Raw genomic sequence first — 27,393 nt, 5'->3', positions numbered from 1 at the left:
TCCTACTTTTGCATTCCAGTCCCCTATAATGAAAAGGACATCTTTTTTGGGTGTTAGTTCTAAAAGGTCTTGTCGGTCTTCATAGAACCGTTCACGTCAGCTTCTTCAGCATTACTGGTTGGAACATAGGCTTGGATTACCGTGATATGGTTTGTCTTGGAAACAAACAGAGATCATTCTGTCGTTTTTGAGATTGCATCCAAGTATTGCATTTTGAACACTTTTGTTGACTATGATGGCTACTCCATTTCTTCTAAGGAATTCCTGCCCACAGTAGTAGATATAATGGTCATGTGAATTAAATTCACCCAATGTTCATCGCAGCACTGTTTATAATAGCCAGGACATGGAAGCAACCTAGATGTCCATCAGCAGATGAATGGATAAGAAAGCTGTGGTACATATACACAACGGAGTATTACTCAGCCATTAAAAAGAATACATTTGAATCAGTTCTAATGAGGTGGATGAAACTGGAGCCTATTATACAGAGTGAAGTAAGCCAGAAGGAAAAACATAAATACAGTATACTAACGCATATATATGGAATTTAGAAAGATGGTAACAATAACCCTGTATATGAGACAGCAAAAGAGACACTGATGTATAGAACAGTCTTATGGACTCTGTGGGAGAGGGAGAGGGTGGGAAGATTTGGGAGAGTGACATTGAAACATGTAGAATATCATGTAAGAAACGAGTTGACAGTCCAGGTTCGATGCGCGAAACTGGATGCTTGGGGATGGTGCACTGGGACGACCCAGAGGGATGGTGTGGGGAGGCAGGAGGGAGGAGGGTTCAGGATGGGGAACACATGTATGCCTGTGGCGGATTCATTTTGATATTTGGCAAAACTAATACAATTATGTAAAGTTTAAAAATAAAATAAAATTAAAAAAAAATAAATTCACCCATTTTAGTCCATTTCAGTTCGCTGATTCCTAGAGTCAACATTCATTCTTACCATCTCCCATTTGACCACTTCCTATTTGCCATGATTCATGGACCTAACATTCCAGGTTCCTGACAGAATGTGGTCCACTGGAGAAGGGAATGGCAAACCACTCCAGTATTCTTGCCTTGAGAACCCCATGAACAGTATGAAAAGGCAAAATGATAGGATACTGAAAGAGAAACTCCCCAGGTCAGTAGGTGCCCAATATGCTACTGGAGATCAGTGGAGAAATAACTCCAGAAAGAATGAAGGGATGGAGCCAAAGCAAAAAGAATACCCAGTTGTGGATGTGACTGGTGATAGAAGCAAGGTCCCATGCTGTAAAGAGCAATATTGCATAGGAACCTGGAATGTCAGGTCCATGAATCAAGGCAAATTGGAAGTGGTCAAACAAGAGATGGCAAGAATGAATGTAGACATTCTAGGAATCAGCGAACTGAAATGGACTGAAATGGGTGAATTTAACTCAGATGATCATTATATCTACTACTGAGGGCAGGAATCCCTCAGAAGAAATGGAGTGGCCATCATGGTCAACAAAAGAGTCCAAAATGCAGTACTTGGATGCAATCTCAAGAAAGACAGAATGATCTCTTTTTGTTTCCAAGGCAAACCACTCAATATCACAGTAATCCAAGTCTATGCCCCAACCAGTAACGCTGAAGAAGCTGAAGTTGAATGGTTCTATGAAGACCTACAAGACCTTTTAGGGCTAACACCCAAAAAAGATGTCCTTTTCATTATAGGGGACTGGAATGCAAAAGTAGGAAGTCAAGAAACACCTGGAGTAACAGGCAAATTTGGCCTTGGAATATGGAATGAACCAGGGCAAAGACTAATAGTTTTCCCAAGAAAATGCACTGGTCATAACAAACACCCTCTTCCAACAACACAAGAGGAGACTCTGCACATGGACATCACCAGATGGTCAACACTGAAATCAGATTGATTATATTCTTTGCAGCCTAAGATGGAGAAGCTCTATACAGTCAGCAAAAACAAGACCAGGAGCTGACTGTGGCACAGACCATGAACTCCTTATTGCCAAATTCAGGCTTAAATTGAAGAAAGTAAGGAAAACCACTAGACCATTCAGGTATGATCTAAATCAAATTCCTTATGATTATACAGTGGAAGTGAGAAATAGATTCAAGGGCCTAGATCTGATAGATAAGAGTGCCTGATGAACTATGGAATGAGGTTCTTGACACTGTACAGGAGACAGGGATCAAGACCGTCCCCATGGAAAAGAAATGCAAAAAAGCAAAATGGCTGTCTGAGGAGGCCTTACAAATAGCTGTGAAAAGAAGAGAAGTGAAAAGCAAAGGAGAAAAGGAAAGATATAAGCATCTGAATGCAGAGTTCCAAAGAATAGCAAGGAGAGATAAGAAAGGCTTCCTCAGCAATCAATGCAAAGAAATAGAGGAAAACAACAGAATGGGAAAGACTAGGGATCTCTTCAAGAAAATCAGAGATACCAAAGGAACATTTCTTGAAAAGATGGGCTCGATAAAGGACAGAAATGGTATGGACCTAACAGAAGCAGAAGATATTAAGAAGAGATAGCAAGAATACACAGAAGAACTGTACAAAAAAGATCTTCACGACCCAGATAATCACGATGGTGTGATCACTCACCTAGAGCCAGACATCCTGGAATGTGAAGTCAAGTGGGCCTTAGAAAGCATCACTATGAACAAAGCTAGTGGAGGTGATGGAATTCCAGTTGAACTATTCCAAATCCTGAAAGATGATGTGTGAAAGTGCTGCACTCAATATGCCAGCAAATTTGAAAAACTCAGCACTGGCCACAGGAATGGAAAAGGTCAGTTTTCATTCCAATCCCAAAGAAAGGCAATGCCAAAGAATGCTCAAACTACTGCACCATTGCACTCATCCCACATGCTGGTAAAGTAAGGCTCAAAATTCTCCAAACCAGGCTTCAGCAACATGTGAACCACGAACTTCCTGATGTTCAAGCTGGTTTTAGAAATGGCAGAGGAACCAGAGATCAAATTGCCAACATCCGCTGGGTCATGGAAAAAGCAAGAGAGTTCCAGAAAAACATCTATTTCTGCTTTATTGACTATGCCAAAGCCTTTGACTGTGTGGATCAAATTAACTGTGGAAAATTCTGAAAGAGATGGGAATACCAGACCACCTGATCTGCCTCTTGAGAAATCTGTATGCAGGTCAGGAAGCAACAGTTAGAACTGGACATGGAACAACAGACTGGTTCCAAATAGGAAAAGGAGTTTGTCAAGGCTGTATATTGTCACCATGTTTATTTAACTTATATGCAGAGTACATCATGAGAAATGCTGGACTGGAAGAAACACAAGCTGGAATCAAGATCGCCAGGAGAAATATCAATAACCTCAGATATGCAGATGACACTACCCTTATGGCAGAAAGTGAAGAGGAACTCAAAAGCCTTTTGATGAAAGTGAAAGTGGAGAGTGAAAAAGTTGGCTTAAAGCTCAACATTCAGAAAATGAAGATCATGGCATCCGGTCCCATCACTTCATGGGAAATAGATGGGGAAATAGTGGAAACAGTGTCAGACTTTATTTTTCTGGGCTCCAAAATCACTGCAGATGGTGACTGCAGCCATGAAATTAAGATGCTTACTCCTTGGAAGGAAAGTTATGACCAACCTAGATAGCATATTCAGAAGCAGAGACATTACTTTGCCAACAAAGTTTCGTCTTGTCAAGGCTATGGTTTTTCCTGTGGTCATGTATGGATGTGAGAGTTGGACTGTGAAGAAGGCTGAGCACCAAATAATTGATGCTTTTGAACTGTGGTGTTGGAGAAGACTCTTGAGAGTCCCTTGGACTGCAAGGAGATCCAACCAGTCCATTCTGAAGGAGATCAGCCCTGGGATTTCTTTGGAAGGACTGATGCTAAAGCTGAAATTCCAGTACTTTGGCCACCTCATGCGAAGAGTTGACTCATTGGAAGACTCTGATGCTGGGAGGGATTGGGGGCAAGAGGAGAAGGGGAATACAGAGGTTGAGATGGCTGGATGGCATCACTGACTCGATGGATGTGAGTCTCAGTGAACTCTGGGAGTTGGTGATGGACAGGGAGGCCTGGCGTGCTGCAATTCATGGGGTCGCAAAGAGTCAGACACGACTGAGCGACTGATGTGATCTGATCTGATCTGATGCAGTATTGCTCTTTACAGCATCAGACCTTGCTTCTATCACCAGTCACATCCACAACTGGGTATTGTTTTTGCTTTGGCTCCATCCCTTCATTCTTTCTGGAGTTATTTCTCCACTGATCTTCAGTAGCATATTGTGCACCTGCTGACGTGGGGAGTTCCTCTTTCAGTATCCTATCATTTTGCCTTTTTATACTGTTCATGGTGTTCTCAAGGCAAGAATACTGAAGTAGTTTGCCATTCCCTTTTCCAGTGCACCACATTCTGTCCGACCTCTCCACCATGACCCATCCATCTTGGGTGGCCCCACACGGTATGGCTTAATTTCATTGACTTAGACAGGCTGTGGTCCATGTGATCAGATTGGCTAGTTTTATGTGATTATGGTTTCATTGTGTCTGCCCTCTGATGCCCTCTCTCAGTGCCTACTGTCTTACTTAGGTTTCTCCCCATGTCCAAGGAGTGGCGGCTGTGTGGGCGCAGGAGGGCTAAGAGGAGGTACTCCACATTCAAGGTCAGGAGGGGCGGCTGTGAGGAGATACCCCTCATCCAAGGTAAGGAATGGATGTTAGAGCTGGGTTTTTTTGTTTCTTTCTTTCTCTTTTTTTAAATTCAGGTAAGCAGTTATTAGGAAGGTGAGTACAATTTCCCATCAATATTAATATATAAAGTAACAATAATAGGAACTTCAGGTTTATTGTCAGACACAATGCAAGTGAGAAGACAATGAAGGAACATCTTTAAAGTAGCGAAATAAAAGCTGTTACCCTAGAATTCTACACCCAGCAAAACTATCTATCACTAGAAGGTTTGCACTACAAAAAATGTGAAAAATTATTTTATGCAGAAGAAAAACAATAATAAATGGAAATGTGGACATATGGACTGAATAGGAAAAAAGATGGTACAAATTCTCTGAATAAATTAAATAGTTATTCTCTGCAATAAATTAAATAACATCATTACTGATTGTACAAATATTCAGGATGGGGAACACGTGTATACCCGTGGCGGATGCATGTTGATGTATGGCAAAACTGAAACAATACTGTAAAGTAAAAAAAATAATAATAAATAAATAAATAAATAAATTTATTAACCAAAAAAAACTAGAAAATAAACTAAACATTATTAGCAACTTTATGCTAATAAATTTGACATCTTACATGCAAAGGCAAATTCCTTGAAAGACACAAATTACTAAAATTCATTCAAGAACAAATAATCTGAGAATCTTATAATTATTAGAGAAATTTAATCTGTGCTTAAATACCTTCCCATAAAGAAAATTTAAGACTCACATAGTTTTATGAGTGAGTTCTTCTTAAGGAAAAATTAAAAAAAAAAATTCGACACCAACTCTTCTGTCATACAAATTCAATCCCAGCAGGCTTTGCTATAGACATCACAGACTGATTTAAAATTCATAGGGAAACATAAAGGGCTTAGAATAGCTTAAACAACTTCAAATTAAAATTTAAAAAAAAATAAAAGAAAGTCTGACACTGCTTAAATTCAAGACATTATCAAGCTACAAGTAATTAAGACAGTCACATAAAGATGAGGAGAAGGCAATGGCAACCCACTCCAGTACCCTTGCCTGGAAAATCCCATGGATGGAGGAGCCTGGTAGGCTGCAGTCCATGAGATCACTACGAGTCGGACATGACTGAGCAACTTCACTTTCACTTTTCCCTTTTATGCATTGGAGAAGGAAATAGTGACCCATTCCAGTGTTCTTGCCTGGAGAATCCCAGGGATTGGGGAGCCTGGTGGGCTGCCATCTATGGGGATGCATAGAGTCAGACATGACTGAAGCGACTTAGCAGCAGCAGCAGCACATAAAGATGAAGAGATAAACTGTACAGAATAGTCACATAATCATGGTCATGAGTTTCAACAAATGCAAAACAAAACACAGTCATTTCAATAAATGATTCTGTACTATTTAACATCAAAGGCAAAACAAAATCTGAGAAGAAGATATAGAGGAAACGTTTGTGAATTTGGGCTTGGCAAATATTTCTTAGCTACCACACCAAAAGCATGATTCACAGAAGAATAGCTGTGAAGTATATTTCATCAAAACTAAAAACTCTGCTCTTGCAAAAATACTAGTAAAAGGATGAGAACCCAGAGACTGGAGAAATATTTGCAGAAACAAATACCTGATAAATGATTTGTGTCCTGATTTTCTAAACAAATGTCAGAACTCAACTGTAAGAAAACAAAATTAACATGATTTCTAAAAATGAGTAAAAGGTGAAAAATTTATACAATCTGAAGAGAGTGTGATGAAGAGAAAGTAGCATTGACATACAGTTCACAAGGTTGCAAAGAGTTGGACACGACTGAAGCGACTTAGCATGCATGTATGTGTAAAATAGATAGCTGGTGAGAATTCCTATAAAACACAAGGAGCCCAGCCTGGCACTCTGTGATGATCTAGAGGGATGGAATGGGGGTAGGGGAGGGAGGTTCAAGAGGGAGGTGATATATGTATAATTGTGGCTGATTCTGACTGTCATACAGCAGAAGTCAACACAACATTGTAAAGAAATTTCCCCTGAATTAAAAATAAATTTAAAAAAAAAAACAAATAAAAGTGGGTAAAATATTTTAACAGATACTTCATCAGAAAGATATATGAATGTAAAATCAGCTCATGAAAAAGATCCTCAGCCTCATTAGACATTAGGGAAATGAACTAATTTAAAACCACAATGAATTGCCTCTACACAACAATGAGAATGCCCCAATTTAAAAAGATTGACTATACTAAGAAAGGATGAAGAAGAAATGAACTCTCACAGTGCAAAATGAGACCTGACTCCTGCCCCCTGCAGGATAATAATATTAACAACAATAATAGCAACAATAACATTAAAAATTACATACTACATGATTTCATTTATAGAAAGTCCTAGAAAATGTATTCTAATCAAGTTAGGGAGAGCCATCAGAGGTTACCTGGGGATGGGATGAAGGAGGATGAAGACAGGAGAGAGATTACAAAAGGGATGGAGCCCTTGGGACAGATGGGTATATTCACTCCCTTAATTATGGTGATGGTTTCATGGGTATGATTATGTCAAAACTGATCAAACTGTAAGCTTTAAATTATGCAGTTTATTTCATATCAATTATAAGTCAAGAAAGCTGTTAAGAAAAACAATTATATTACTTCCACCAAAAATGAATAACTAGCAAGTTTATGAAAACCATTGTTAAGTTTTCTCAGGAAAAATAGATTCTTTAGAGAAACTCTGAAGAGAAAAATCAAAGCCTCTCGGTTTGCATTTCCAGAGCTAATCTCTTACTTCTGGGTCAGTTTGTTTAGAACTAAAATGAACATACTGCTGTATTTAAAATGGATAACTAACAGGGACCTACGGTACAGAACATGAACTCTGCTCAATGTTACATGGCAGTCTGGATTGGGGGGGGGGTGGGTAAGAATGGATACATGTATGTGTACAGCTGATTCCCTCAGCTGTTCACCTGAAACTACCACAATATTGTTAATCAGCTATACTCCAATACAAAATAAAAAGTTTAAAGTTTGGAAAAAGAAAAAAGAACAAAATGAAGACAACAACAGCCACAGTTACTGCATAAATAACATTCTGAACTTCAGAATGCCAAGCAGTTATGAGGCAACATCCTTCTGTATATTTATCCTCAAAATACTTTGCAAGTCAGCCAAGTTGGCTTATCTACCAGTCTAAAAAATTAATGAGGTGTTATTGCATTGAATTAAAATCCAGTCCATGAATGAGAATCTTAGCTCTAATAAACAAGATGCTCACACCTTCCAACAAAACGTTTGATAGCAAAATAATTGTTTCATTCCAAAATGCCCTTTCTCAAAAGATCACTTAAATTTTTCTTCAGCTGTTATCTTAACTTGAAGGATTAGTCCATCTTCCCACCACGAGAAATTTTACCATCATTAATTTGCTATTAATTTTTACAGTTGAAAGCACTTAAATATACCATCGAGGCATAGTCTGTAATATGTTCATTAATACTAATCATTTGGAGCAAAATGTAGGAAAAAAATAACTGCCAACTCTGCCTAATCTCTATTCCTCTTCATATTTTGAAAGATTAAATGTAAAACGAGTCATCTTTTCATCTGGCAAGGTTCAGTGGACCACACTTTATCTTTGAGAGCAGGGACAGAACTTGGGCAGAAAGGTCCTGACTTGAGGTGACCCATGCAGGTGAGCTGCTCTGTGGAAACGATGGCTCCAGAGCAAGACTGCCCTCCAGGTCAGCTAGGACACCAGATCACAGGGCAGGGTGGGTTTTTCCTGGACACTAGAAGAAGACCCTTCCTGAGAGGCATGCTCAAGAGCAAAGGCAAGACAGAGCTGGTCAAGGCTGCACTTCCAGAAGCCCAGGCTAGGAGGTTTCCAGTTCAGGTTGGACAGATGTCCAGTGCAGAGGCTTGTCTGCCTGGTCAGGGGCAGTGGCTGCTTTATACATGATGCCAGGTGTCATCTGGGTGGCAGGGTGACACCCCACCGAGGGACCCCCTTTCCCAGGGATCTTGAGTCAACACCACACCCACTCACGGCCCCAACTGACCATCAGTTGTGGAGATCCCCTGAATGCACTTGAGGGTCAAGTATTTACATTCTATTGATTTTCCATTTATCTGTGGAAAATCAATTTGTTTCTCTTGGTTCCCAGTTTTTGCCTTTTAGATGAGCACAAATGAAGTGGGTCTGAGATTGGTCACTTAATCCAAAAAGAAACAAGAGTTTGGTTGCTGTTATATCACCTACCTACTGGACAAACTAAACCATCGGCTACCTGGTGGTGACACCCTTAACAAAAAGGGGAAGTGTTAACCACAGGTTCATTTACATTCCTCAGAGTGAAAATGACCTGCTTGACATTAATTTTCCTCACACTGGACTGCTTTCAGATGAAGTTCTCACTGACCTGCCTCCATTAAGAACAATTTCATCTTTCTGTGCTGTTTCTGTGCTAGGTTCAGATGGCTCTGATGAGGGGGAAGCACCATGGCTGTCCCAGGTGAGGCTGCAAAAGCACTAGAACAAACCGCATTAGACAACCGCCTGTAAAGCTAACAGCACCAGACACAACAAAAGAGTGACTGCATTGTGTCCCTTTCTAGGAGCCCACTGGCTTCTCCAAACTAGAAGAAAAAGACAGCATTGGGGCCATTATGACTCTTGACACATTACTGACATTTTAATGACTAGTATAAGAATAGGATAAATATAATAAAGAATATTGTACTTTTCATTTTTTTTTCATTTTTCTCATTTGTTACAGAATGATTAAATATTGCTGAAGTTTGAGGCTTTGGCTTTTCTTTCTTATACCATTTTAACACTGGAATAAACATGCTTTTCCTTCACTAAACAAAATGCATTTTCTTATTGTGATTTGTTGAAACAGGACATGGAAAGGGCGACATGGGACAAGTTGTTGTGTATTTATTTAATAGAGAATGCTGCCTCCACAGGGAATGGTCTGAAAATCTCTCCCATTCCTTGCCATAATTCTTGTTCATTTTCAAATTGCAGGATCTAAGGTAAAAAAAAGAAGCAAAACAACAAAATGAATTTGAGCAAAGAAGTCCAACCCCTGCAGTGTAGAAAAAGTGACTGTGACTGTCACAGAGAAAGTTCAGAGGTTGGAATGACAGTTGGTCAGAGATGATGAGACACAACTTTGAGGGCTATTCAGGCACCCCCATATGAGTGCTCACTGTGCACAAATGTTCATAACACACAAAGAATAAAACCTACAGGTTCCATCATTCTCTCTGTCATGATTACGAAAACAGTAGACACTGATTCCCCTTCTAAGCCCTCCACCTGGCCCCCGTCAGAATGTTTGCTGGGATTGTCCAGATAATTTTGGTGAGAAAACAAGGACCGCCCCCCTACCTCGCCTTTGTCCAGGACTGTTTTTACATAAGTTCACCTCAGAATTACCTGCATTGTCATCTTTGCAAGGAAACAGTCAACAGTGAGCCAACACTATTAAAATTGGCTTTCTGTAAAGTCACCAGCGAGTAGATGTTTGTTTATAACATTCAACACATTTCAGCTCACGTTCAAGGACACCACAGAGCAAATCAGCTCCACCTACTACGGTCCCATCCTCCAGCCACTGCACATCCCACACTTTCAGTGCAGAAAACCCACAAACTGGCTGGGACTGGTGGCTTTATCACAGAGAGGAACCCAGGTGAGGACTCTGAACCCTGACCCTTGCCTCCTGGCCTTCAAAGTGTAAGGTGTTTGCTGTCTACAGAATTCTCAAGGAAACACAGAACCTTTGGAAAGTCTCATACTCGGGATTAACTGAGCCAAATTCTGTTTAGTCTGCCATTTTCCTTAGGGAGACCTGCCAGAATATGTTGGAACTGGGCTATATTTCATTAAAAAAACTGCTGAGTGGTATGTTATCTGTCTTTTGCAAGTTATGTGAATTAGCTTTAAAGCTTTATTGTGCTGGATCAACTTCACAAGAGGGGGCACTGGATTTTTATGGTTATAACCATGTGAACCATATACCCCAGTGTCTCATATCCTACTCTCATTCTGCCTTAACCTTTCCATGTGTTACTTGCTCCAATAATGTCCTACTATTTGTGGCCCTATGGACTTAATAGCCCACCAGGCTCCTCTGTCCCTGGGATTCTCCAGGCAAGAATACTGAAGTGGGTAGCCATTTCCTTCTCCAACGGATCTTCCCAACCCAGGGACTGAACCCTGGTCTCCTACAATGCAGGCAGATTCACCATTTGAGCCACCAGGGAAGCCCAACCTTCCCATAGGTAAGCTCATAACTATCAGAAAACAGCCCTGACCTTTGTTTTGGAGAATTTGGACAGTTCTGTGCACAAACAGGTGGGAATCACTAACTTTTCCCTGGGCAACCATCCTCCCTGCCCCTTCTCTATGTCCTCCCAGTCTCCTGTCCGCCTCGTCCACTACTGGTCCCTGCCCACCTGCTCCATGGCTTCCCTGGCTAGAACCTTTGAGGAACTCCACCCAGTTGTGAGTGGAGTTGGAAGGAATCATATGATCTCTTGGGACCTCTGGGTTGAAAGAACCAGAAGATGTCATCTTAGAGAAACACGAGCCCACAGAGGTGTGCTCCACACAGGTGCAGGATTTCAGGTCACAACACCTGTGTGCAGACCTGTGGAGCAGGATTGTGTGGTCCCAGGAACAGAGAAACCTCTATGACCTCCTGCAGAACAGAGCACTAGCCAGCCCAGCAGAGGCTCGCACACAGCTGAGGGACCCTGGGGCTGCTTCCACTCATTATGAATTGTTCCTAAGTTCATAAGTAACATGGATGCTCAAGAGAGCAAAAATGAAGAATCTAAATATCCTGGGTCAGAAATCAAGGACTGACTACATTACAACACATCTACACAGTCAAACACAATCAAAAGCTTTGCAGTCCATGAAAATCACACTTTAGAGGAACATTTCATGACATGAAGAGATGCAGAAGTTTCACAGAGCAAATTATAGAACAGCCTGTGCACCATACTGTGCAACAGTAAAGCATCATGATTCAAAATTTGTTTGTAAAAGGCACACTTATGCACAGGAAAAGCACTGGGAGAATACAGACCAAAAATGAACAGTATTTCTGGGAGTTATGATTTTTTAAGTGTTTTTCCTGATTCTTTTTTTAAAATTTATTTATTTTAGTTGGAGGCTGGTTACTTTACAATATTGTAGTGGTTTTTTGCCATACATTGATACGAATCAGCCATGGGTTTACATGTGTTCTGATTCTTTTTATACTTTTACAAACAATCACCAACAAGCATCCTAATAATAAACAAATCAATTCAATATTTCTAAAAGTATTCTAAATATATTCTAAAAATAAAGCTAATCTTTACCAGAAAGCCTATTTGAAAGCTTACAAGAAGTCAAAAACTACTTGGATTGTTTTGAGTAGCAATGCATTAAAATTGTACCTTAAGAAAAAGCTATCATTTAAAAAACATAAATTTCCAAGCTTTCAAAGGTTAAAAGGCAATGCCATATTTTCACCAAGTTAATGGAGAAGAATCTACAACAAGGCAGCTTACATGCAAACATGTGTATACACACATGTATATGTGTATATATATAAATATAAATATATATATATATATATATTGCATTGTTTAGCTCAAACTATCTATACTCTGATAAACCACCCAGCTTCTAATGACTCTATGAGAATATAGCGATGAAGCTTTTAAACTTTTTAAAGGTATTATCTTCAAAGTGTCTATCATAACTTACAATCATATTTTAAGTTTGAGGCAATCCCTATGAAAGATACAGATGGGAAGTTATTACACTATTAGGACTGCTATTATCTACATACTTGGTTGGCAAATTCTGGTTTACCACCTGTTATAACTAGTGAGCTAATAATGGTGTTTATATTTTTAAGTGGTTGGGAAAAATCAAAAGAAAAATATATTTCATGAAATGTGAAAATATTTTGAAATCCGAAGTTCAGTGTCCAGGAAGTTTTGCCAGAACCTAGCCAAAACCTTGGGAGAAGGAAATGGCAACCCACTCCAGTATTCTTGCCTAGAGAATCCCATGGACAGAGGAGCCTGATGGGCTGCTGTCTGTAGGGTTGCACAGAGTCGGACACAACTGAGGCGACTTAGCATGCATGCATGTGTTGGAGAAAGAAATGGCAACCCACTCCAGTATTCTTGCCTGGAGAATACCAGGGACAGAGGAGCCTGGTGGGCTGCCATCTATGGGGTCACACAGAGTCGGACACGACTGAAGCAATTTAGCAGCAGCAGCAGCAGCCAAAATCTTAAAATCTCGTCCAGGGATGCTTTTGCACTAAAATGGCTTCTTGGAAGAATTGTCACAGAGACCATAGGCCTGCAAAATCTAAAATATTTGCTAACTAATCCCTTACAGAAGAGGTGTTTCAAGGTGGTTCTGACTAGTCTTTGTATTTCCTATTGTCAGTCTCTAGATGGCAGAAAAGAGCCTTAAATTGGGGTATGTGGAGCAACCACACTCCCATAGAAGGTATACAACTTACATTTCCAATTAAATCATCCCCTAAAAGTCCAACAGTGCAAAACTTTTTGCTCTATGAGTTCAATAAAACCAAAAATTAAACTTATAGAACTGAAATATTCATTTAGTCTGGAACTAACAACCTTGCAACAGTAAAATCATTTTTCTATATGTGTTCAATAAATGAAAAATTATATGTCTAGAAGAAACTAAGACTCATTTAGCCTAGAACTAATGTCTGCACTGAAATTTTGTATCTATCAAATTCTGCTTAAAATAAATATTATGTAAATCTGCATTATTAAAGAGACTTCTCAGTTCCTCCAGCTTTACTGAGGTATAATTATATTTAAAGTGGAAAGCATGATGATTTGATATAAGTATAGACTGTAAAATGATGCATAGCATCTCAATCAAGTTAATAATCACTTCACATAGCTACTCTCTTTCTTTTCTTTTTTTGTGGTATGAAGGTTTAAGGTCTATTCTCAGCACATGTCAGTACAATGTTATTACAATGCAGTGCTACTACTACAGTACCGCTGTAGATAGATCCTCAGAATTTACTAATCTCATACCTGAAAATATGTACCTTTTCTACCTCTGCTTATACTCTCCACCCTCCAGTGCTTAGCAACCATCACTCCACTCTCTGTTTTTTCAGGTTTGACTTTCTGTTTAGATTCCACATAAGGGGTGAGATCAAACAGTATTCATCTTTCTCTGACTTATTTCACTCAGCACAATGCCCACCATGTTCATCCAAAAAAATGAAGTCACTCAGTTGTATCCAGCTCTTTGTGATCCCATGGACTGTAGTCTACCAGGTTCCTCTGTCCATGGGATTTTCCAGGCAAGCGTACTGGAGTGGGTTGCCATTTCCTTCTCCAGGGGATCTTTCCAACCCAGGGATCGAACCCAGGTCTCCTCCATTGCAGGCAGACACTTTACCATCTGAGCCACCAGGGAATTCCAGGTTGTTGCAAAGAGCAGGACTTCCTTCTTTTTCATGGCCAAGTAACATTCCTTATATATGTATACTATATTTTCTTTTGTCATTTGTCCATCAACAAACACCTAGGTGTTTCCATGTCTTGGCTCCCCTGCTTTTCATGTTTGTGTATCCTAAAGAATTCACCCCATATCTTCTAAAATAATGACATTTTCCCAGATATCCATATACAACCATGCACCTGAGAACTAACAGGTAGTCTGTACTATCAGTTAATAACTAGTGAATATTGAAATTTCCCCATTTAATCTCAAAAGTATTTGTCCTTAAACTGGGATGTGATCCAGAGTTGGGCTTCTCATCTATCTGCAGGCTTCCTTGTTTCTCCTTTGAAGTAGAACAGTCTTTGCCCACACCCTCCACACACACTTCTCTTTCAGAATGCTGATTTTCAGAGACCAGATTTCAGAGACTGTCTCTTCCCTTACATTCTACATTCTGGACTTAATGACTGCTTCCCTGTGGAGTCAATTAAACCACATTCTTGCCCCTTACATTTCCTGGAAATTGGAGGTTAGGTCTAAAGCCTTAACAATACAGTGCCTTGTTCCCCACACTGCATCTAGCCTAGAAGTCTGAAAGGTCAAGGGACCCCACTCCAGTAAAATTTGTTTGGATCAACTGGTCAAGGTGCTGACTACCCCTGAAGGGGCTTTTCCCTTTGCAATTAGCAAATGATCAGCAAGCTTACATTGTCATCCTTGCAAACAATCTTCCTCCCAGGAGCCTCTTTAAGTCATGGTTTCAATTTGTGAACAGATTTAAGTATCTCATGAAGAACTGATAAATGGTGGTTTTCTAATTCTGTCACTCCTTTCCCTTCATTAGCTAGTGTCATCCTGTCAAGAGGAGTTTTCCCTCATTAACTGAGAATGGCCTAAAATTCCTTCTTAAAAGTCAAAGCAAATGCTGGGTTCTTTACCTTGAATTCTCATTTTCATAAAAGACTTTGGGATAATAGTCAACTTCAACTGAAGCCCATTAAATCCCCCCCCCTCACACACACACACACACACACACACACACACACACACACCATGGATTCATGTATTTTTACTTTTACATTTTTATGATCACTCAGTTCTTTTTGACGCTCAGTTTGTCCTCTGTTTGCCCTTGAGAGCTCCCTCCCATGGATGCTCTGACATATCCTTCTTATGCTTTGCTGTAAAACATTCTCCCTAGTCTCATTCCTCAACCAAGACTATGTGTCTGCTCTTTGCTGCAAACAGCAGCTTCCCTCCACTTCACCCTAGCAGCACCCCCACCTGAAGCAACACCTCTTCCCTCCAGACTGTGCAGCAGGCAGAGACCATGTCCCCATCTCCACCAAAGCCTGGCTGACCCACCAGTGGCACATCAGAAGAAACTTAGCAGATGCTCAGGGCCCAGTAGGGTCCTCCTGAGGGCTCGAGGATTATCTTATGGAATCTTCAAATGTCCAGCAATGCCTCTTAACCCAGCGTAGTCGTCGTTGTGGGGAATGGCTTCCTGGAAGAACTGGGAACTGGTACAGATAGAGTCCAATCAGGTGTCCCATGGTGAAGATGGCCAGCAGGACGTAGAGACAGCTGAACAGCAAGGGGTCGAAGGTCCGGCACCAGGACCACCAGGTGCATAGGCCCAGGAACACAAAGAAGTACACGGACGAGGTCAGAGAGGGCAGCATCATCCCTGTGGGGGTGGGAGGGGTGGTGCTTGTGTGAGAAATGCTGAGAGGAGGAAATCCCGCACAGCTCAGCCTCCGTCACTGTTGGAGACGAAGAGGAATTCCTCCTATGCTGGTAGTAAAATTCACCACACTCTCTTGATGAAATCAGAATTAGTGCTATTTGTATTGTGAAAAAAAGTCATATGTAAAGTGAAATTTGTAAATATGGGGAAATATCAGATGATGAAGAAATCTTACCTGTGGCACTTGAGCTCTATCAACGAACATTCACTTCTCCAACCAGTAGAATTGAGCATGTTTACTTGCCTGTTTCCATCTTTCTATTTCTCCCCCAGTTTTTCAGGAATACTGTATGTCCATTCTAATTGTCCACGATAAATTTTAAAATAATGATTTACTTTTGCTTGTCTGTTGACAAGGGTCCATGATAATACTGCATTCTGTGTCAGATAAAACCTCACTAAACCTTTGTCCTGCCCGACAAAATGTGATTTGCTCTATCACTAAAAGTGGAAAAGGTCAAATGAAATCATTCCTTCATAGGCATTTAAAAACTTTGCAGGGAGCATTTTGAAACAACTTCTCATTAAAGTCCTGAGTTACATTTCTTGAGAAATACTCTTCACTTTTCTATCTTTTAACTCTCCTATGGAAAAAGAGTTGCTTCATATCATGAAACTTCACAAAAGCAGGATGGAATAATTTTGCAGCAGCTATGGGGCAATGGGGACAGGGCAAAGATGGAGATAAGATATTTATGGAAGGAGCAGCCTGCAGCCAACAGGGAGAGGTAGTGGGCATGTGTGCTGGGAGATGACCATCTAACTGGGGAATAAAAACACTCTATCCTGAAGAGTTAAATTAAGAGACTTAATGACTCAGTGTAAACAGACAAGCTTCCGAAAGCCCATGTGTAACTCTGGACAGGGACAGAAAAGGGTCCCTTTTCACAGATCACCAGCTACAGGCTCTGAGGGAGGTGAACAGTGGTCCTGTTGGTCACATAGAAAACGTCACCTAACTAACTACTAAGGGAAAAGACTGCTTTACAGAGGTTAACAGAAACCATCTAATACATAAAACCTACAACTGAATGGGAAAAGCTGTGTGTGTGTGTGTGTGTGGTTTGTACATGTGGCCAGTTTCACAAAAGCTACAGTTACAGTTTTGTTGCTGTGGAATAGAACTATTTCTTTCTTTCATCATTCACCAGCTCGCTCCCTGTGTGCCCCAGGACCTGGAGGTTCTCACCTGAGGAACCCAGTAAAATCTTCAAGACAACCTTCCCTGCAGTGGTTATCATGTTGCCAATAAACTCTCTCAGCTTAGAGGCCATGGAGGCTAGCCTGCAGAAGAGTTTTAATTTTGCACTTTCCTCCAAGTCACCTTCAGCGCCATCTCCTTCATCTAAATCCTCTTCATAGATCAGGACCTCTTTAGAGTCTATTTTTTCTCCTTCAGCCTAAATAAGTGAAAAAAGAAAACATTGTAGTCTCTGCCTATCCACCCAGAACATTATATGGTTGGTCAGTGAGGTGAATTTCAGAAATGAGGAAAAAACACAGACTACCACTCAACAACGTAAGCCTCCTCAGGTATCTGGTGGTCCCTGTGTGAAGCCCAAAGAACTCTGATCTTTTTCAAGGCATAAACAAGAAGCATCACTAATCATAGGGTCCCCAACAGCAGATCATCTCACCTACATGAGCTTTTTTTTTTTTTTTTACACATAGAAGCCCAAACTGTCTGAACCATCTATTCATAACTTGGCTTTCATCAATCTGGGTTTGGTTCCTCAGATTTACTTAGTTTGCCACTAAGGTGATGGGAAGTTTGATGAATGGGCTTAAACAGAAAGGATGAGCCAGATCAGCACTGAGGAAATCCCTTTTCTTTCTGGAGTTTATCTTTGTTCATTATTTTAGTATTTCCTGCCTTTGGGAAGATGAGCAGCCCTGGCTTCTTGGCTAAATAAACAGTCGCTTCCTATCTCATCCTTTTAGAGAATCGTGCACAGGTCCAATTCCAGGCCTCATGGGACTTCAGGACCATCACTAGAGATTCAGAAGCAAACACATGCACAGCACATACACACTTCCATGGATTATTTTAAACTGTGTATACCATGGACCTTTTTTGTTCATTTTTAAAGACTACATAAGAATTTTTTGGATAATTAAAATCTTTCCCTGGAAGGGTTAGGATTTTTTAAAGGAATTATAAACTATCCCCTTGAGACAAAAGGAGCCTGTCTCAGATTCAGGACATACTTCAAGACAGCAGCTTCTGCAGAGTCAGACAACTCTGAGACCCAGATCAGACATTGAGTCCAAGCAGTACCCATTTGCTTCATTTTCCCATTTTAAAGTTTCTTTTAAAAAAGTTTCTATTGAATGAAAGATTCTTTAAACTCTATGGTGCTCTAAAGTTTCAAAGATTTCACACATATGATTTCATCTAATTCTATAATAAGTCTTTTTCCCCCTACGCCACTGCTAACTACTAGTTTGTTCTCTATGTTTGCATGTCTGCTTTTTTTTGTTTGTTTCATTCACTAGCTTGTTGTATTTTTTATAGTTCACATATAAGTGATATCAAACAGTACTTATCTTTCTCTGACTTATTTCACCAAGCATAATGCCCTTCAAGTCCATCCATGTTACTGCAAATGGCATTATTTCATTTTGTGGCTGAGCGCCGAAGAATTGATGCTTTTGAACTGTGGTGTTGGAGAAGACTCTTGAGAGTCCCTTGGACTGCAAGGAGATCCAACCAGTCCATTCTGAAGGAGATCAGCCCTGGGATTTCTTTGGAAGGACTGATGCTAAAGCTGAAACTCCAGTACTTTGGCCACCTCATGCGAAGAGTTGACTCATTGGAAAAGACTCTGATGCTGGGAGGGATTGGGGGCAAGAGGAGAAGGAGACGACAGAGGATGAGATGGCTGGATGGCATCACTGACTCGATGGACGTGAGTCTGAGTGAACTCCGGGAGTTGGTGATGGACAGGGAGGCCTGGCATGCTGCGATTCATGGGGTCGCAAAGAGTCAGACACAACTGAGTGACTGAACTGAACTGAACTGAATATTCCATTGTGTATATATACACATACCATATCTTCTTTACCCATTCTTCCGTAGATTAATGCTTGGGTTGCTTCTGTGTCTTGGCTGTCATAAACAGTGTTGCTGTGAACACTGGGGTACCTATTTCTTTTCCAATTAGTGTCTTTTTTTCAGATATATATTTATATATACATTTCTTGATATGCTTAGTTCAGAATTACATAATATTCATTGCTGGTGTCTGAGCTTCTATCTCACTGGAGGAGAGGCTGGTGCACAGCTCAGTAAGTGCTGAGTGACCTGAGGGCTCAGACCTGCTGTTTACCTAGGTGGGTACAGGCCACTTGGGACTTACGTTGGCTGTTGATGAAGCCAATGCTACAGGATGCACTCCCATCCCTGTGTGCACATACATACACACACACACACACACACACACCAAGACACACATGCACATCATACATACATACACACAATACACACACACACACACACACACACACACACGAGGATGTAATCCCAGGCTATTCAAGTCCATATAACCAAACCTGGTTTTGCATTATACTGTATTTCATCACAGCATATTTGTACTTTTTCCAGAAGGGAGAAGAATGTCTCAGGCTTATGCATGAAGCCTGAGACATTCTTCTCAGGCTGCCCAGTAGGCCTCCATGTCACTAGTAAGATACAGAAGAGCACACACACTAGCAAGAGATAGAATTAAGTTAACAACTAAGTATCTCACGGTGACACTTGCTATTCCAAGAATTAAAACAGAGTGATGTGATTGAGAGAGTCAGGGTGGCTGTTTTAGATTCTGAGTTCAGGGAGAGCCTCTCTGAGGAGGTGACATTTAAGCTGAGTTCTGACTGTCACAGAGCCACGAGCCATGTGAAAATTCTAGCCAGAACCTTCCAGGCAGCAGGAAGGGCTGGTCAAGCCTCCATAACGCGTCCCCAGACCCACTTCCTCTTCCACCTGCTCCTCCTCCTCACTGTCAGCTGATGCCCCTGCATCCCACGCTGTATAGACATGAGGGCTGAGCTCCAGTCAGTGCAACACCAGCAGCCCCACCTGTGTGTAGATGCTCGGCCACTGCCTGGGTTGACAGGAGAGCTGCAGAGTCAGGGTACCAGGATGAAAGCCTGCCACCTCCTGCCCTGCATCACCCACAGAGGGAGTTTCAAAGCAAAACTCTCCAAGAGGTGGCTGGACTCAGGGCAGGACTTGCTCAACACTTCACTTCTCTTGAACCCAAGCTAAGAGGACTCTGATCGCCAACCACTCCACCCGTGAGAGGGACAATGGGATCTCTTTTCCAGAGTGACTCCAGTGTCTCAGTGGAGGAAGAGCAGGGGGACCCCTGCATCCAGGAGACTGTGCTGATGGAAGAGGGGGTGGGGAGTGGAGCTGGAGAGGGTTCACATCTTGGGTGAGCATCTTATAGGTCCAGTCAGCAGATCCTGGTTGGTAAATTTCACATGGTGGAGGGAGGAATGGAGGAGAATCAGAAGGAGCTCTTGTCTTTGTGGATGAGATCAGGACAACCAGCCATGGAGCAAGTTGGGAACCAAGTTCTGAGGCAGAGGTATCATGGGGGCAGCTAGTGAGGAACCTGGAGTGTGGACAGAGGTGAGAATTGGAGAGATCTACCTGAGGCTGACTGTTTAAGTGGGTTCTGATAAGGTGACCTGGAGAGAACACAGAGCTGCCTACCTGTTGGAGTTGCCAGACCTGGGACCAGTCTCTCTCTCCATCTTTATCCTCAACTCTTGGCTCAGAAACATCACACACAGGGAACCATGTAGAGAACCTGGAATCCACAGGCTCTCTGCCTTGGGATGTGCTGTCCCCACACCGGGGAAGGCCCTCCCAGCGTCCAAGGCCCCAGCTCCCAGGCTAGCCTTCTTTCAACTTCTCCATCTCCCAAAGCTGAGTTGCTGTGGGGACTGATCCACTGATGCTGTTGCTATGACACCCACATCACCCCACACACAGGCATTTGTTGCTTAATATTCCTTTCACAACAGGTGGGCAACATGCTAAAAATGCCTCTAGAGGAAGAAAATTAGTCCAAAACCTTCAGTCTCCATACTTGACCAAGAAAACAGAGAGAAGGAACACAGCTAGGGTTGCCTGGGTCACAGTCAGAAACACACTCCTAACTTTCACAATAAATGACTTATTGCTCAATTATGGAATTGCTATGGATGTAGATTAAATCAGATAGAAATCTCTCTTCAAGAACCTTCTCAAATTTAGATGAACGTATTTCCCTGACCTCTCCTGGGCGGGAAAGGGACCCTCTGATTTTTATAAACAGACCAGTGTACTTGAGGTTTTTCAGCATTTTTGTACCGGAATCCCTGGGGCTTTGAGTTGAAAACACTTTCTAAACCTACCAAACTGAGAGGGAGTCAAAAGTGAGCCCCACCATCCCGCCTGGGGCCAGAAGTGCCAATAGTCAAATCAGGCTGGTCTTCTCCCCTAAATGATCCATCTGGAGCAGCATAAACACCAACGTCCTGGAAGCCCCTCAGCTCACTCACCAGCAAGCAGGCTGGGTTGCTGGAGCTGAAATCTGTCCCCACATTGGAACGCAACTGGATCCTGGCCTTAGATCTAAGAAGGAATGCATGCTAAGATGCTTCAGTCCTGTCTGACTGCTTGTGACCCCATGGGGTGTAGCCTGCCAGACTCCTTTGTCCATGGGATTTTCCAGGCAAGAATACTGGAGTGTGTTGCCATGCTCTCCTCCAGGGGATCTTCCCGACCCAGGGATTGAACTCTTGTTTCCTACAGTCTCCTGCATTGGCAGGCAGATTCTTTACCACTAGTGTCGCCTGGGTAGGGCTTCCCTGGTGGTTCACCTGGTAAAGAATCCGCCTGCAATGCAGGAGACCTGGGTTCCATCCCTGGGTCAGGAAGATCTCTTAGAGAAGGGAATGGCAACCCACTCCAGTATTCTTGCCTGGAGAAGCATGCTTAAACTTTGTCTTTCAGTTTCTTCATAAGAAGGAGTAGCAGTAAATAAAGATTTATTTCCCTGGTTCCTGAGCTGTCTTAGAAATGAAAGATAAAGAAAGCCGTTATAGTTCAAAAAGCCTAATAAAATATTACATATCAGCATTGTCCAGGTTGAAGTCTATAGCTTATGTAAATAAATGTAAGTGCTTTGACTCATCTTCTTTAAAAGTCTCTGACTTCAAAATGTGCCAAATGTACTCAGGTAGCATCTCATGTCATGTGAAGACACTCCAAGACTCCAAGTGCTATTGAGTCAACTGGGTGCAAGGTCATGGTTCCCTGAGTCTGGACCCAAGCCTCCATGCCTCATCCCATCACCACGTCCAGCCCTGCAGTCAAGCATTAGGAGTTGTTCCCACTCAGTTCTAGACCAGGAAGACATCCCCAATCACTTCTAGTAGAACCCAGGCATTCATTTTTCATTATACCCAAGCACTAAATGAGCCTACCTGTCTTGGACTAAATCCAAGGCTCACCTGGGGCTCTTTAAGAGGCTAGATTACCAGGCTCCACCTCACATTTCCTGCATCAGGAATTCTGGGAGCAAGTCCCAGGAACTTGTCTGATTAAAGGGCTACATGAGATGACCTGAAAGCAGTCAGCTTAGAATCCACACTCTTCCTGATACCTGCCCCCCGGGACCAACTCATCCTACCTGGAAGCCTTGTGTTTGAGTTGGATGCCAGGCAGACTCTCTTGACTGGAAAACATATTGAGGTAATTTATCTAATGGAATCTCCTTCCAATTTCAGACAAACTTTAGATGTAAGCCCAGAGCTCCTCAGACCATGGACTCCATCCTCCTCTTCCTTGTGACTTAAACCAAGCTCAAAAAGAGGCTATAATGGGAGAGCATCAGAGGAACAGATAATGAGCCAGCAGATCCAGAGGCTAAGGGAGCACTTTCCTAAAATGTCGCAAGTTATTTACTCACTGTTTATTATTGAAAGTTAACAATTTATCTTCATGGAGTGGAGTCATCTCAACAGAAGAGTCCATGGAAGGAAGAGGTAAGTGCTGTGACTCATCACTGAAGACAAATGTCCACCATCCTCCACAGTGTCCCCATGGATGCAGCACCCAGAGAGCTCTGGAGCCATGCTGGCAGGGGTCACATGGGTCACATAAGCCTATTGTGACAGCATCATGCAGACAAAGCCAAGATTTTATTCTGTTACCAAGCTTGTTTTGGGAAGATTACTTTTCTAAATGTATCAGTTCAGTTCAGTCACTCAGTTGTGTCCAACTCTTTGTGATCCCACGAACTGCAGCATGGCAGGCCTCCCTGTCCATCACCAACTCCCGAAGTTTACACAAACTCATGTCAATTGAGTCAGTGATGCCATCCAACATCCTCATACTCTGTTGTTCCCTTCTCCTCCTGCCCTCAATCTTTCCCATAATCAGGGTCTTTTCAAATGAGTCAGCTCTTCACATCAGGAGAGTTTCAGCTTCAACATCAGTCCTTCCAATTAACACCCAGGACTGACCTCCTTCAGAATGGACTGGTTGGATCTCCTTGCAGTCCAAGGGACTCTCAAGAGTCTTCTCCAACACCACAATTCAAAAGCATCAATTCTTCTGCACTCAGCTTTCTTTATAGTCCAACTTTCACATCCGTATATGACTATTAGAAAAACCATAGCCTTGACTAGACAGACCTTTGTTGACAAAGTAATATCTCTGCTTTTTAATATGCTATCTAGGTTGATCATAACTTTCCTTCCAAGGAGTAAGCGTCTTTTAATTTCATGGCTGCAGTCACGATGTGCAGTGATTTTGGAGCCCCCAAAAATAAAGTCTGCCACTGTTTCCACTGTTTATCCATCTATTTGCCATGAAGTGATGGGACTAGATGCCATGATGTATAAGCACAGTTAAATTGTTCCCTGTTCCATTTGGAAGAATGAGTATAGAGATATATGCTTTTGACCACCTCCTACAGAGCAATAAAAGTTTAATAAAGGACAAGCTAAGACAGACCAAGTTAGTGGGCAGCGACCTGCCTAGGCTAGCCAGGACAGTAGGTCTCAGGAGCTTTAATAAAACAATCCTTGTACCACCACACATTCACCTGCCTCCCAGAGATTTTGACTGAACACATCTGGGGTGCAGTCTGAACCTGGACCTTTATAGACTCCCAGGTCAAGGTCAGTTCAAGGTGGTGATGAAGGAAGAGCCTGAACCCACCTCCTCCCATGGGCATGACAAATATGCCCAGGACTGTATGTGTCTCCACACTTTAGAAGTTGCTGCTGCCTGAAGGCCTGGCTTCAACCTGAGTGCTGAAGGAGAATCTCCACCCCCTCGAGCACTGACAGGTCCCAACATGCCCTCAGCAACAGGGCCACTTCAGGGATAAATCAGGTGTTTAGACAACTACAAAGAATTGAGAAATAGCCCATCAAAGGTGGTGCTAATAGTAAAAAAAAAAACCCACCTGCCAATGCAGGAGACATGAAATGCAGGTTCTACACCTGGGTTAGGAAGATCCCCTAAGATCCTTCCATTAGGAAGGAAATGGCAACTCACTCCAGTATTCTTGCCTAGAGAATCCCATGGACAGAGGAGCCTGGTGGGCTACAGTCCATGGGGTCACAAAGAGTCAGACATGACTGAAGTGACTTAATACAGACAGATGTGCTAAGTAAGGGTTGAAGAAGAAGGATCATCACACAAGGCCACGCCTTCAAGACTGAGAGGCAGCAGTTTTGCCTACTTCATAGAAACAGACAGTTAGCAAAATGAGGAAATATGTTAAAAAAAAAAAGGACAAAAACCTCAGAAAAAGACCTTAATGATATGGAGATAAGTAATCTCTCTGATAAAAAATTCAAGTGAAGTGAAATTTGCAGAGTAATGTCTGACTCTGTGACTACATGGACTGTAGCCTACCAGGCTCCTCTGTCCGTAGAATTCTCCAGGCAAGAATACTGGAATGGATAGCTGTTCCCTTCTCCAGAGGATATTCCCAACTCAGGGATCGAACCCAGGTCTCCCACATTGCAGGCAAATTCTTTACCACCTGAGCCACTAGGAAAGTCCAAAGAATTCAAAGTATTGGTCAAAAGGTGCTCCCTGACCTTGGGAGAAGGATGAATACAGTGAGAGAACTTCAACAAAGAGTTTGAATACATAAAAAGAGAACCAGTTCGAGCTGAAGAAACTAAGAAAGCAATCCTGTTTATAATTGCATCAAAAAGAATCAAATACCTAGGAATAAATTTAACTAAGGAGGTTCAAGACCTATATTCTGAAAACTATAAGACACTGATGAAAGAAAATTAAGATGACACAAATAAATGGAAAGATATACCATGCTCAAGGATTGGTAGAATTAGCATTGTTAGAATGGCCAGATCACTCAAAGGAATATGCAGTTTCAATGCAATATCAAATGGTAAAGAATCTGCCTGCAATGCAAGAGACCCAGGTTTGATTCTGTGTTGGGAAGATCCACTGTAGAAGGGAATGACTACTCCAGTATTCTTGCCTAGTCTTGCCTGGAGAACCCCATGGATACAGGAGCCTGGGGGGTTACACTTCATGGAGTCACAAAGAGTCAGATATGACTGAGCAACTAAGCGCACATGCACACACACACACACACACACACACACACACACACACACAAGTAGCAATGGGATTTTTCACAGAACTAAAACAAAAAATCCTAAGAGTTTTTATGGAACCACAAAAACCTCCAAAGAGCCAAAACAATCTTAAGATAGAACAAAAATGAGAGGTATCATACTCTTTAATTTTGAACTATATTACAAACCTACAGAAAGCAGAATGGTACGACAAAATACATACACAGAGATCAATGGAACAGCCCTAAAAAAAATAGAAAGCCCTAAAAAGAAAAACCAAAAATCACCTATTTATGGTCAATTAATCTATGACAAAGGAAGCAAGAATACACAATTGTGAAAAGACAGTCTCTTCAGTGCTGTTGGGAAAACTGGACAGCTACCTGCAAAAGAATGAAACTAGACCACTCTCATACCATATGCAGAAATAAATTCAAAATTAATTAGACACGCATTCCACCCCAGAACTGACACAGTGCTCAGAGCAGAGCTCAGGCTCTGTAAAAAAGTTCTGACTGGAGGGCGAAATGATGGATGGATGGACAGTGAGGTGGATGGAGGGATGGGAAAGGAAAGCAGTGGAATCCAGGGCAGCCACTGCACTGCTCAACTTTTTGACATTTTAATAACAAGGACATGCATTTTCTTTGCATCTTAGTTCATCACAAGTAATTATTTGGGTCCTTAACCTTTACAGACACCTTTAAGCAACATGTGCCTTCAAAACTGTGGCTTTTTGTCATCACTCCCTGAATTCTTTACTTCTAGAGGGAGCACAGCAGTCAGAAGAGTTAAATTTAGCTGGTTCTGATCAGAGAAAATAGGCGGTTCAGGGTCAGTAATGATGTCTGTAACCAAAGACCAACAGAGAGGGATCACAGAGTCTGATCTGGAAAACCAGAATCTAGAGGATGTTAAGCAGGTGACTCTGGACTCGATCTCAGGTGGGGACTGAGCAGATGCCTAATGATTAATATAATTAATATATGGTATAATATATTAATTATGCTATATTCTTTATTAGCCATTAATAAAGAGATTGATTTCTTTCATTCTTTGTTTCTTGCTCTCAAAAAAATAGCAACTAGAGCTTCAAATCTGAAGCTTGACATGTAGGCCAGATAGCCACTTTCTGTGCCAGACATCACAGTAACCTAAATGACTTTAGGTATAATGAAGGGGTTGCAGCTTTGAGATTCAGAAGGAATGTCTAAATAACATTAGTGAGATTTAAATGCTGCATCCCTGATTCTTAATGGATGGATGATGTCTTACACCGAAATATTTATATCATTCATATTGGATTTGTTAGACTATATAGAGAGGCCACTTGCAACAGACTAAGTCAAGACTAAAATTCCTATTTGAATAAACATTTATCATAAATTTGGTTTCATACTAAACTATGCCTCATTTTTTAAAAAATAAAGCCTGAAATCTCATTAAATAGCTAGAAAAAGCTGCTGCTGCTGCTGCTAAGTTGCTTCAGTCATGTCCGGCTCTGTGTGACCCCATAGACGGCAGCCCACCAGGCTCCCCCGTCCCTGGGATCTCAAGGCAAGAACACTGGAGTGGGTTGCCATTTCCTTCTCCAATGCATACAAGTGAAAAGTGAAAGTGAAGTCACTCAGTCGTGTCTGACTCTTAGCGACCCCATGGACTGCAGCCTACCAGGCTCCTCCGTCCATGGGATTTTCCAGGTAAGAGTACTGGAGTGGGTTGCCATTGCCTTCTCCAAGAAACAGCTAGAAGTACATAAATATGCAGATACTATCAACTTGGTGAAATTACTGATGTCATTGGTGTTTAATTGCACAGATAACCTTTCTACATGATTTAA

At 41.7% G+C, this 27,393-nt stretch overlaps 1 long non-coding RNA gene across 6 annotated transcripts in view; it reads right to left on the bottom strand.

The window, feature by feature from the left end:
- Positions 1-27,393, bottom strand: part of LOC113887256 — a 171,761-nt gene that overhangs the window by 15,521 nt on the left and 128,847 nt on the right. For all 6 annotated transcript variants that reach the window (XR_003509682.1, XR_003509679.1, XR_003509680.1 and 3 more), the window contains exons 4-5: positions 17,119-17,329; positions 16,105-16,228 (exon numbers count right to left, since the gene is read on the bottom strand). This is a non-coding gene — a long non-coding RNA (uncharacterized LOC113887256). The remainder of the gene's footprint in view (positions 1-16,104; positions 16,229-17,118; positions 17,330-27,393) is intronic.

This window comes from Bos indicus x Bos taurus, chromosome X, assembly GCF_003369695.1.
Source record: "Bos indicus x Bos taurus breed Angus x Brahman F1 hybrid chromosome X, Bos_hybrid_MaternalHap_v2.0, whole genome shotgun sequence".
Lineage (NCBI taxonomy): Eukaryota > Metazoa > Chordata > Mammalia > Artiodactyla > Bovidae > Bos > Bos indicus x Bos taurus.
The sequence above is the reverse complement of the archived record's forward strand: the minus strand, read 5'-3'. Positions and strand labels throughout refer to the sequence as shown.